Genomic DNA, 14,076 nt, shown 5'->3' on the forward strand with positions numbered 1-14,076 from the left:
CGACCTGCAGTTTGATTATGGCTTTACTTTTCTCATTTGCCATTGTAGCTGTGACCTCCATCTGGTCAGTGACAATCTGTAGCGTTGCATTCCCTCTGCCAAGGGACGCCTTCGTGAAGGATTTGGTCTCCGACAAATGGTAGTACATATTGTTATATAAAGCTTCATCGGTCGGTGTTGTTTGGTCAGGAATGTAGAGGGCATATTCGACGTTATACTTCAGTTGGTCGAGAGGGTTGGAGAAAAGCAGAGATATTTGCTGGTCATCAAACATGTAGCTCAGGACACCAACACAGCCATAGGCTGACAGTGGAGTCTTGATGAATACAGATACTCCTTTCTGCCCTTTCTCTATGGTGGGGTCTGGGGGGATGTTCACACGGCCACAGTAAGCATAGGTCCTGTAAATCACATACGAGAACAACAAGTTGCATTTATATACTGCCCTTTACGCGGGGCGGTGTCTCGGAGCGCATGACAGTGGCGGAGCTTGATGCAGAGCCAGAGAGAAAGGGGAGGTGTCCGTAGGCGCAGACAAAGAGGAAGGTCTTCAGGTGTGATCTGAAGACAGGCAAGGAGGCCAGGTGGAGGGATTGAGGTAGGAAGTGACAGAGTTTCAGGGCATAGTGGCAGAAAGCAAGGCTGCGATGGTTGGAACAGAGAGAACGAGGGATGTGCAAGAGGGCTGAGCCAGCTGAGCAAAGAAGGTTGATAGAGGAGTGGGTGTGAGCAGGTCAGAGATCTAGTGTGTGAATTGATATTGACGTGTGAAGATCTTAGAATTGATCGTTCTGCAATAGGGAGCCAGTGGAGCTTGGCAAGATTTCGCCCACAAAATACACAGTTAGTTCACTTTACAGTAAATTCTGTGAATTTTGAGATGTCTCAATGTCGGGATAATATAATAATAATCATAATAATAAAATAGTAAAAGTGATAAGGCGGTATATCAAATGCAAGGATTATATAACTGGAGTGAGTGATGAAGGTGCGCAGTTTGGTTTGGTGAGGGTACGGGCAGCAGAGTTCTGAATCAGTTGGATTTCATGAGGTGGTGGAGTTGGGGAGACCGGCGGGGAGGGAGTTGGAAAAATGGAGGTGGGAGTTGCCAAATGGAGTTATAAAATGCTACAGCACAAAACAGGCCATTCGCTCCAAACTGTTTATTCCAGGGATTTTTACTCCACACGAGCTTCCGCGCCTCCAACCTTCCCAATTGCCTCTCCTCTTCCCCTCTATTCCCTTCTCTTTCATATCTGCAGCAAGTTTCCTCTTAAATACATTGATGTGCTTTACTTCAACCACAGCTTCCAGCAGTGAGTCCACATTCTCGCTAGTTTGTGGATTCCTGTAGCTCGACCCTGAGTTCTCCTTTCTGCCCCACATCCGCGCCATAACTGGCACCGCCTTCCACCACCTCCAGAACATCACCAGGCTACAGCACTACCTCACCCCTCACGCGGCTGAAACACTGGTCCACGCCTTTATCACCTCAAGGCTGGACTATGGGAACTCTCCTCGCGGCTTTCCCGGCCCTCCCTCCACACTGCAGGTCATTCAGAACTCTGCAGCTCGTGTACTGTCCCGCACCAGGCCTCGCGCCCACATCACTCCCACCCTCACCCTCGCCCTCACCCTCGCCCTCGCTCGCCTCCACTGGTTCCCCATCCCCCAGAGGATCGAATTCTAGATCCTCATCCTCACCTACAAGGCCATTCATGGCCTCGCTCCCTCCTACCTCTCCAACCTACTATCCCCCAACCTACCTGCCCGTACCCTCCGGTCTGCTCCACATCCCCCGTTCCAACCGCCCTACCATTGGTGGCCGGACTTTTAGCCTCTCAGCCCCGAGGCTCTGGAACTCCATCCCCCAGTACCTTCGCCGCTTGCTCCCTTTCCTCCTTCAAGGCCGGTCTCAAGACCTTTCTCTTCAACCGTGCCTTCAGCTCCCCTCTCGACCCTCTACCCCCTCCTCGCTCCCTCCCTTCCCTCCCCTCACCCTGACCATTTCCCCCTGCTCGGGTCCCGACCCAACTGTCCAGCGCCTTGGGACGTCCTCCCGACGTGAAAGGCGCTCTATAAATGCAATCATGTTGTTGTTGTTGTAAGTGCGGTCTCACCAGGGCCCTGTACAGTTGCAGCAAGACTTCCCTACTCTTATATTCTAATCCTTTTGTAACAAATGCCAACATCCCGTTAGCCTTCCTAACTGCTTGCTGTATCTGCAAACTAACATTTTGTGACTGGTGTACAAGGACACCCAAGTCCCTCTGAACGCTAACACTATCTAGTCTCTCCCTTTCTAGAAAATAATAATAATAACTAATTATAATAATCCTTGCATTTGATATAGAACTTTTCACGTCGGGAGGACGTCCCAAAGCGTTTCACAGAACACACTGTAAAGTGAATTGACTGTATATTTGTGGGCGAACGCGGCAGCCAATTGCGCACAGCAATGTTCCACAAACAGTCGTAGACTGAATATGACCAATTTATTATTGTTTTGGGTTTTGGAGGGATTATTATTAGGCTCTGTGTGGAGTAAGGAAACTTGCCCAAGGTTTCGCCCTCTGCCTGGAATTGAACTCAGGTCTGATGTAGATGTAGATGTTGATGTAGATTGTGAATAGTTGATCATTGTGGCACTCCACTAGCCAAATCCCGCCAATCTGAGAAGGACCCGTTTACCCCTACTCTTTCTTTTCTTCCCATTAGCCATTCTTCAATCCATGCTAATATATATATATAATATATATATAACGAAACGTTGGGTAAGTTTCTTTGCTCTACAAGCCTTTGTTTATCCAGCAGTAAGTAGGAACCTGGTTGTTAGTCGACTGGCGGATCGCTTTTCTGGGGGTAATAATTCCTTCCAAAAAATAAATAATGAATTGGTCACTTCAATCCACAGCTGTTTGTGGGAGGCTGCTCATTGCTGATTCAATTTCATTCACTGTTAATTCCATCCACTTTGACCCTCTATAAATACCCCCATGTGTTTTTGTGCCCCGGTGTCCAACCCGTCTTTGTGAAGCGCTCTGAGACATTCCCCTATGTGAAGGGCACGAATCCTCAAACAATGTGTAACATAAACATCGAACCAGAGAGCTCAGAGCTCGAAATGTCATTCTTGCTGTGGGGGAGGAGGGTGGTGGAGACACCGGGAATGTGGGAGGAAATTACAATCAAAACAGAATAAAAATCAACACTTCGGACCTCTCTCACTGAGCACTATCTCAGGAAAGTGAACAGTCCTATCTCAACCAAGGCCTCAAATAAATCTGAAAATATCCGTTTCTTTGTGTTTTCTGTTTACACAAAACTAGAAAGTTTCCAGGAAGTTTACAGAAAGTGTTGTACTCACGCAGGCAGAGACAGCTTGAAATGTTTGCTGTTGTTGGTGATTTCAATCCCAACACATCTGGTGGAATTAATATCTTTCACAATCTCCTCTATCGACTTTCCAGACATGTCTGCAAAACAAAAGCCTAAGTATTATCCCTTAGCAAATGGTGTTAAGGTGAAAATATCATCTGCAACACACGATCAGGAGTAAAGGATTTATACCCTGGTCTTGTCCTTTTCTCTCCTCTCTTTGCTGTGGTTCCTGATCCTGAGGCTTGTGGCAGCTCCGCAAACTCCACACAAGTGAGAGAGCGAGGAGCAGAAAGCCAGGAGGGTTAAAGGCAGCAACACACCCCCACACCCTCCCTGAATACTGATCAGGTCAATGTCACACAAACACCCTCCTCCATACACACACACATTCTCACACAGACATACAGTGTTTCTCTCACACACAAACACACTCTTTCTGTTTCACACGCACTCTCTCACATACAACCACCCCAGTGCCAGTGACAAAGATCTGCAATTTTTGCACAATTCTCATCTTTCATTTGCCAAATGTCTAATACTCTTCCACCTCTCACTCTGTCCGCTCTTTCTGGATATCCTCAGCCACTGTTGTTTCCTGTATCTTATCTTTGACAGTTGCTCAATGTGGACTCTTTACAGAAGTAGATCTGCCGCCTTCTCAACAGCCCATTTACTCTTTTGCCCACCTCTGGCCTCAGAGCCAAAGAGCCAAAGGATGGGTTTGACCTCCTCAACGTACAACCAATTCAGACCCCCTCCAGTCAGTGATGAATTGCGGGCACACTGACACAGGCTCAGGAACTAACACTCAGTACAATGCTGAGGATTGGCTGCATTGTCCAAGGTGCCATCCTCTGTATGTCAAACCGAGGCCCATTTGCCTATTCAGGTGCATGTTAAGGAGCCCATGATACTAATTGAAAAGAGAAGGGAGTTTCTCCCTCCTGGTGTCCTGGCCAACAGTCCCCAAAATAAAATTAATCATTCACTTCATGGCTGTTTGTGGATCATTGCTATGTGCAAATTGGCTGCCATGTAGTTCCTATGAAGTGCTTTGAGATGTCTTCCAGACTTGAACATCGCTATATATCGTACAGCGACTGTGCTTTCAGCCACTATATCCCCAAACTATGGAACTCTCTGCACCAATCCCTCCATATTGCCCCTTCTTGCCCTTCTTCAGATTGCATCTGAAGAACTTCCTCTTTGACCACCTCCCCTCTCTCTCCGGCTCCCTTCCCTTGCCTTCAGTCATCTTCTCACCACCAACCCTGTGGCCCTCACACACCTTGGCCCCACACGTTGAAATCCATTTCCAAGCTTGGGTGCAAACCCTTAAATATCCAGTGCCTTGGAACGTCCTCCTGATGTGAAAGGTGCTGTATAAGAGCAATTTCTTGTTGCTGTTGAATCTTGGTCTAATCTGTCATCCAAAGGATGGCATCTCTGACAATGCAGCACACCCCCAGCACTGCATTGGAGTGTCAGCCTGAACTTCAGCAATAACAACAACTCGCACTTATATTGCATCCTCCACACAGGGCAGAGTTTCATGGCACTTAACAATGAAGGAGCCTGACTCCGAGCTGAGGTGGGGGGGGGGGGGGTGGGCGCGGGAGGTGACCGAAAGCACGATCAAAAAGCAAGGATTTAAGGCGTGACCTGAAAAAGGGAGGAGAGGGGAAGGTGGAGACATTGAGGGTTCCAAAGTTTCGGGGTATAGTGGCTGAAAGTCAGACCTCCAATGGTGGAGCGGAGGGTCCGAGGGACAAGCAGGAGGCCAGTGCCAGTTGACCAGAGGTGCTGGGTGGTGGATTGTGGAGTAAGGAGGTCGGAGAGGTAGGGAGGTGCCAGGGAGTGAAGCGATTTGAATACGAGCGTGAGGATCTTGAAGTCGACCCGTTCGGTGATGGGAAGCCAGTTGAACCTGGGCCAGAACTGGTGAGATGGGAGTGTGGAGTTTGATCCGGGTCAGTAGGCGGGCGGCAGAGTTCTGAATGAGCTGGATTTTTTGAATAGCAGAGCTGGGAAGTCCGGTGAGGAGTGCATTTGAATAATCCAGGCGACAAAGGCATGCACGAGGGTTTCGGCTGCATTTGGGGTAAGGTAGGATCAGGAGGACAAGAAGGCAGAGGAAACCCTGGTCACAGGTAGAGAGGACGTCGTTTGTGATTTTGACAAGCGCTGTCTCAGTGATGTGGGCAGTCAGGGCACAAAACAGACTGTAGGGGCTTGAGGAGGGAGCGGAGGGAGAGGTGTGACCAAAGTTGACCTGCAACAATACATTCCAGGACTTTAGCAAGGAAGGGTAGGTTGGAGATGGGATGGTAGTGTGAGAGATTTAAGGGATAACAGCGGTTTTCAGGGGGAGTGGAACAGAGCCTGAGGAGAGAAATTGGTTGACCGTGTCAGCCAGCAGCGAGGAGAGGGAGTTGAGTGACCAGCAGCTGGGTGGGGAGGGGGTGGGGAGGGGGCAGCAGGTTGTGAACTTCATGCGGGTGATTGTGGTTGAGAGGGAGGAGGCAGAATTCAGAGCAAAGAAGTGTAAGGAATGGGGAGTGGCAGGAGCTGTGGTGCAGGCAGAAGCTGGTGTGGATGGTCTGGGTGGGGTGGAAGGGGACATGGGCGGGAGGGACGATGCAGCCAAGCAGATGTTTTCAATCTTTGAGGCGAAGAAGTCTAGGACTTCTTCGCACTTAGGGTTTGATGTGAGGATAGAAGGAGCTTGAGGGGGTGCACGGAGGAGGTGATGAACGGTGGAAAACAGTGTTTTTGGATTGTTGTTTGCCTCCAGGATGACTTTGAAGAAAAAATCAGTTTGGGCCTGTGAAAGGGAGAGGCGGTAGGTGCTGAGGTGCTCCAGTCACAGCTGGTGGTGAATTGTGAGGCCGGATTTCTGCCATCTGCACTCAAGCATCTGGGTTTCGGCTTTAAACTATGTGAATTCAAAGTCCTGATGTTGGAATTCAACATTTTAGCTCAGAGACAAACATGCTACCAACTGCACTGCTCCTGGATGAGAGCTAACTTTTGTCAATTGAATGTCAACAAGACTGATTGGCTCCCGTCAGCACCTCCACACTCAAGGGCTGACAGCACCACAAAACACAGATGCACTCTACATCTCACTGAGTCAGTCCAGAACCTTGGCATCTTGTTTGACCCTCAATTGTCCTTTCTACCCCACATCCATGCCATGACCTGTTCTGCCTTCCCCCACCTTCGCAACATCACCCGACTCCACTACTGTCTCTCGCCTCAGGCTGCCAAAACCCTCATCCATGGATTCAGCACATCCAAGCTCAGCTACACAAACTCCCTGCTTGTCAGTCTTCGGAGAGCATCCCTCCATATTGCCCCTCCTTGCCCTTCTTCAGATTGCATCGAGAACTTCCTCTTTGACCACCTCCCCTCTCTCTCCGGCTTCGCGACAAGCTTCAGCACTTCCGAGACATTACCCACACTAAAGGCGTTGTGAAGATGCAAGGTGTCATTGTTGCATAACACATCCAAGCAAGAAGCTTCCCCTCTGATCTTTATCTCACTGTAGTGCGGTGGGTCAGGTTTTGTCCAGGGTGTGTCTTGTTCCTGTTGTTGATGAAATGCATCGTTGCAAAGAATTACATGAAAACTAGTCTCAGCTTGGTCTGCTGCACATAGAGTTGCCAGGCATCAGTTTTATTTTTAGCAAACACAGGAAAGCGAATTGCATTTGGGAATGTCTACCGACAGGAATCGGGAGTGTAGTCCTGCATTGTGTTTCCTCCCATAAAGCGAGATTTTCTTATAAGGCTTCCCTTGAAAGCTTGGCACCATGGTGCTCTGAGCTCAGAAGGAAATTGGCTTTGTTCCCACTGGATTAGTGAGTGGGGTGGAGACGAGAATCAGCCAGGATTACTGCTTCTGATTTCTACCCCTGTTTGTTGGTGTGGAGTCCTGTAGCTCAGTGGTTAGAGCACTCGCTTTGCAAGCGAGAGACCTGAGTTCAATTCCAGGCAGAGTGAAACCTTGGGCAAGTTTCCTTACTCCACACAGAGCCTAATAATAATCCCTCCAAAACAAAACACTAATAAAAAATTGGTCATTTTCAATCTACGACTGTTTGAGGACATTGCTGTGCGCAATTGGCTGCCGCGTTCGCCCACAAAATATGCAGTCAATTCACTTTACAGTATATTCTGTGAAGCTCTTTGGGATGTCCTCCCGACGTGAAAAGCGCTATATCAAATGCAAGGATTATTATTATTATTATTACTCGCATGTACATATCAGGTCAGGACAGGTTGGAGCTTAGTTAAGGTACCATATGGTAGACTTGCCATCAATTCCACCCAGTCTTAGCCTGCGAGACTGTTTGGCTTAAACTTTAAGGTGCTGCAGTATTGTCGGACATTCTTCAGTTCAGTCTTAATTCGGAACTGATTTGCCGACATATTGCGTCCAAAATCCAGTCGCGTCTATGATTTTAAGACACAACGCTCTCACAGGTCAGGGGTCACAATATATGGAACATCCCAGTAGATGTGAAAAAAGGAAGTTAAGCTCCATCAGGACATGAGGAGGAGAAAGAGAAGGAGGATGGGAAGGCAGAGGTGGGCAAGAAAAGAAGAGGAGGGAGAAGAGGAGACAATTGGAGAGAGTGGGAGAGAGAAAAAAACAGCCAATATGGCAACTCAACAGATTTACTACTAGCAATAATATCCAGAAGGAATAGATGTTGAGATATGCTTTGTATAAATGTAGATCAATACGGATAGTTAAAGGGAAATAATCAATATTAATTCCATATCTATACTTTGATGAAACATTAAAACAAGGTCCCATCTGTCTGTTCAGGTGGATATTAAAGATCCTACTTAATAATAATAATCCTTGCATTTGATATAGCATCTTATCACATCTTCTAGACGTCTCAAAGCACTTCACAGAGTATAACATCTTACAGCATGTGTTGCTTTCTGCCAAAATCACACTTAACCCTATGCATTTTACTATATTCTAACAGCAAGGATTATTATTATTATTCCAACAACAACAAATTACACTTGTTTAGCGCCCTTCACATTGGAAAGACATTCCAGGGCATCCCAGGGAACAATATTATTGTTCAACGCACTCTTATTTTACTCTCTCATATCTTTACGTTTCCTTCAAAAACAACATCTGGTTGGCTTCAGCAGGTTGTTTTGTGATATTGAGTGATAACAATTAGCCCACATCGGATGGCTTGAATATTGGGTGGTTATGCAGAAAGATTATGCATGAAGTGAATGAGCAATTTTATCTGGAGGATTATTTGGCAGAACACCAGGAGACAGAAACTCTCTTCTGTTTTCGAGCCATAGGATCTTTAATTGAACTGAGACTGCTCAGCCCAGCATTGGCAGGAGTCTCCATGTGTTTGTAATTTCAGAGGAAATTCATCTCGCTGTGACGAGGAGGCACATTCCCAGGGCTCTAATTAACAGCAGCTTGTAACTCAGAGCACTGATGGTCTTTTTGATTTTTCATCCAAATTGCTTGTAGCAAGAGGTTGAAATATTTTACAAACAAGCTCACAAGGTCGCACCATTCAGTTAAAGAAGGCCCTTTGGTCACTTCACCACAACAAAATTATATTTGTATAGCGCCTTTCATGTCGGAGGACGTCCCAAGGCGCTGGGACGATTGGTGTTTCGGACCCGAGCTGGGGGTCAGGGGGGGGGAGAGGGTGGAGGACAGGGGGAAAAGCAGCGAGATCAAAAGCACATCGAAGAGGAGGGTCTTGAAGGTGGCAAGGGAGGGGGCAAGGCGGAGCCACTTGGGATGGAGTTCCAAAGGGTGGGGGCAGAGTGGCGGAAGGTCTGCCCGCCAAATGTGGGGCGAGCAAGGTGGGGGTGTTGAAGGAGGCCGGAGCCCGCTGAGCGGAGGCAGCGAGCAGGATGGTAGGGGGTAAGGAGGTCGCAGAGTTAGGGGGAGTAACACCGTGTAGAACACAATAGCACAAAGCAATGTCCCACAAACAGCAAGGAAGTAATTTTATTTGGGGGATTGTTGGTCAGGACACAGGGAGAAACGCCCTCAACACTCTTTTTGCTATTTTTGTAATACTTAGAATGAGATCTTTCCGCTTCCTTTCAGCCCAGTCCCCGGCCCCTCAAACGACGAGCTCCCCACTCCCACCCCACCCAACACACCGCTCCCCAACACCGCTTCCCCCACCCAATACACCACTCCCCCCACCCAACTCAACGCTCCCCCCACCCAACTCAACGCTCCCCCACCCAACTCAACCCTCCCCCCACCCAACTCAACGCTCCCCCACCCAACTCAACCCTCCCCCACCCAACTCAACGCTCCCCCCACCCAACTCAACGCTCCCCCACCAACTCAACGCTCCCCCCACCCAACTCAACGCTCCCCCCACCCAACTCAACCCTCCCCCCACCCAACTCAACGCTCCCACCACCCAACTCAACGCTCCCCCCACCCAACTCAACGCTCCCCCCACCCAACTCAACTCTCCCCCACCCAACACACTTCACCCATAACCACACTGCTCTCCCCCCACTCCTCCCAACACACCACAACCCCCACCCAACACACCGCTCGCCCCACCCAACACACCGCTCCCCCTAACCAACACACTTCACCCACAACCACACTGCTCCTCCCACTCCTCCCAACACACCGCACCCCCCACCCAACACACCTCTTCCCTCGCACCCAAGAAAACCTCTTTCCCCCACCCAACACACCTCTTCCTCCCCACCCAACACACCTCTTCCTCCCCACCCAACACACCTCTTCCTCCCCACCCAACACACCACTCCCTCCCATCCAGCCACCACACCGCTCCCACCCCCACTCAACACACTGCTCCCCCTACCCAACATACCTCTCTCCCCCACCCATTCAACACACCTCTCCCACCCACCCAACCACCTCTTACCATGCAACACACCGCACTTCTCCCTGCACACCCAACACACCTCTTCCCCCCTCACCCAACACACGGCTCTCCCCACCCAACACATGGCTGCTCCCGACCACCGCTCCCCTCCACCAACACACCGAAGTCCCCCACTAAACACACTGCATGCTCCCCTGCACCCAACGCACCACTTCCCCCCAACATCCAACACTCCGATCCATCCACCCCAAAACACCGCCCCCCTCCACTCAACACACTGCTCCCCCCACCCAACACACCGCTCCCCCCACCCAACACACCGCTTCCCCCACTCAAAATACTGCTCCCCCCAACCAACACATTGCTCTCCGTCAAGCAACACACAGCTCCCCCACTCACCCAACACACTGCTCCACCTATCCTAACACACCGATCTCCCCCACCCAACACATTGCTTCCTACCACCCAAAGCACCGTGACCCCCACCCAACACACCACTCTCACTCACCCAACACACGATTCTCCCAACTCAACACCCCGCTCCCCTCCACCTAACACATCACTCTCCTCCACCCAACACACCCCTCTCCTGCACCCAACACACCACTCTCCTGCACCCAACACGCCGCTCTCCTGCACCCAAACAGCGCTCTCCTGCACCCAACACACGGCTCCCCCCACCCAACACACCACTCTCCTGCACCCAACACACCGCTCTCCTGCACCCAACACGCTGCTCTCCTGCACCCAACACACCGCTCTCCTGCACCCAACACACTGCTCCCCCCACCCAACACACCACTCTCCTGCACCCAACACATGGCTCCCTCCACCCAACACACTGTTCCCCTGCACCCAACACATGGCTGCCCCCACCCAACACATGGCTGCCCCCACCCAACACATGGCTCCCCCCCACCCACTGCTCCCCTCTACCCAACACACTGAAGTCTCCCACCCAACATACCGCTTCTTCCACTAGAACACACCGCTCCCCCCACCCACACAATGCTCTCCCCACCCAAAACCTGCTCCCTCCACCCCAACACATCATTCCCCCCACCGAACACACTTGTCCCTCCAGCCAACACACTGCTACCCCCCACCCATCACATCGCTCCCCAGCACCCAACACAACATAGCCGCCCACTGAATACGCTACTCCCCCCACCCAGCACACTGCTCCCCCCCAACCAACACACCTCTCCCCCACACCCAACACAGTGCTCCGCCCACCCAATGCCATCCTCCCTCCACACGAACACACCATTCTTCCCACCAAACACAACACTCCCCCCCACGCACCACACAGCTCCCCCCCACCCACCACACAGCTCCCCACCACCCACCACACAGCTCCCCACCACCCAACACATCACTCAGCCAAAAGATCACTCCCATGCACTCAACAGCATATTCCCCACCCAAGTGACGCTGTTCCCCAGTCCCGCGAACCCCCACCCACACAAAAACACATACACTAGCCAGGCCTCTGACAGTCCAGTTCCAATTGGATTTCTTGGAATTCATCAAATCTCTCTAACATAATTTATTTTTCTTGGTGTGCCATTGGGGATGTGCTGTGTTCTCTACCTCCTCCTGGTGGTAAGTTTGTAGTTGATTCCAAGGTTATCAAATGAAGAGCAAAAGGATAGATCAACACATTGATTATTAACATCGAACAATGTTTGCGTTCGATTTTTGACAGGGTAAAATGTTGAATATGTTTCCTTACTCCACACACCTTTGTTTGCCTAGCAGTAATTAGGAACACAGTTCTTAGTCGATTGGCGGGTCGCTTTCCCGGGGGTAGTAATTCCTTAAAAAAAATTAGTCACTTCAATCCACAACTGTTTGTGGGACACTGCTGTGCATACTTGGCTGCCGCATTTCACCCACAAAATATAGTCAATTCACTTTACATTATATTCTGTGAAGCGCTTTAAGACGTCTCAAAGATGTGAAAAGGAGTTATATCAAATGCAAGGATTATTATTGTTATTAAGTTACATGACTCTACAAGCTACAGTTTGTCCCACAAATAACCAATAAATGAATGATCAATTTTATTTGAGGGGGGATGTTTGTCAGGACACTGGGAGAAAATCATTCTCTTCTTTAGTAGTTCTGCGGTATCGTTAACGTCCACCTTGTCCAAGCAGACGGCACCTCCAACAACGTGGTGGTCTCCCAGCCAAGCATTGGAGTGTCAGTCTAGTCTGTGAGCTCAAAGTCCCACACAGTGACAGATTCCACAGCCTGAGTGACAATCTATGTAACTCAGAGTAGAGTGCTGACTTGCAATGCCTGCCTGGAGCCTCCAGGTTAGAAATAAGAAATAGGAGCAGGCGTAGGCCATTCGGCCCCTCGAGCCTGCCCTGCCATTGGATAAGATCATGGCTGATCTTCAGACCTAACTCTAATTACCCGCCCTATCCCCATATCCCCTAATCCCTCTATTTTTTTAAAAAAATCTATCAGTCTCAGCCTTGAAGATGTTCAGGACTGAGCATCTATAGCCTTCTGGGGTAGTGAATTCCATAAATTCACTACCCTCTGAGTGAAGAAATGTTTCCTCAACTCTGTTCTAAAAGGCTGACCTTTAATTTTCAGACTGTGACCCCTGGTTATAGATTCTCCTATTGGGGGAAACAGACCATCAGTGACACTTTATCAGCACTTTAAGAATCTTATATGTTTCAATAAGATCCCCCCTAATTCTTCTGTACTCTAGAGAATATAGCCCTAGTTTATTCAGCTTATCCTCATAGGTCAGTCCCCTCATCCCAGGAACTAACCGAGTGAATCTACGCTGCACCCCCTCGAGGGTAAGTATGTCTTTTTTAAATAAGGAGACCAAAAGTGCACACAATACTCTCGGTGCGGTCTCACCAGGGCCCTATACAGTTGCAGCAAGACTTCCCTACTCTTGTACTCTAAACCATTTGCAATGAACGCTAACATGCCGTTCGCCTTCTTAGTTGCTGCTGCACCTGCAAACTAACTTTTTGAGACTGTTGTACAAGGACACCCAAATCCCTCTGAAAACTAACACTATCTAATCTCTCCCCCTCTAGAAAATAATCTGTTTTTCTATTTTTGCTACCTAGGTGAATAACTTCACACTTCCCCACATTAAATTCCATCTTCCACCTACTCGCTCACTCCCCTCGCTTATCTATATCCCGTTGCAACCTTTTGCATCATCCTCAGAACTTACTCTCCCACCGAGTTTAGTGTCATCTGCGAATTTAGATACGTTACATTCAATGTCCTCGTCTAGATCATTGATGTAAATTGTAAATAGCTGAGGCCCAAGCACTGATCCTTGTGGTACTCCACTAGTCACATCCTGCCAATTCGAGAATGACCCGTTTATCCCTACTCTCTGTTTTCTATCTGTTAGCCACTCCCTCTATTCTTGGTAGGTTTTCAGTGTCTTCTAAGGTGAAAACAGTAGCAAAGTACTTGTTTAATAATAATAATAATAATAATAATAATCCTTGCATTTGATATAGCGCTTTTCACGTCGGGAGGACGTCCCAAAGCGCTTCACAGAACAAACTGTAAAGTGAATTGACTGTATATTTATGGGCGAACGCGGCAGCCAATTGCGCACAGCAATGTCCCACAAACAGTCGTAGATTGAAAATGACCAATTTATTATTGTTTTGGGTTTTTGGAGGGATTATTATTAGGCGTGTGGAGTAAGGAAACTTGCCCAAGGTTTCGCCCTGCCTGGAATTGAACTCAGGTCTCTCGCTTGCAAAGCGAGTGCTCTAACCACTGAGCTACAGGTCTCC

This window comes from Callorhinchus milii, unplaced genomic scaffold (genome assembly GCF_018977255.1).
Source record: "Callorhinchus milii isolate IMCB2004 unplaced genomic scaffold, IMCB_Cmil_1.0 Scaffold19, whole genome shotgun sequence".
NCBI lineage: Eukaryota > Metazoa > Chordata > Chondrichthyes > Chimaeriformes > Callorhinchidae > Callorhinchus > Callorhinchus milii.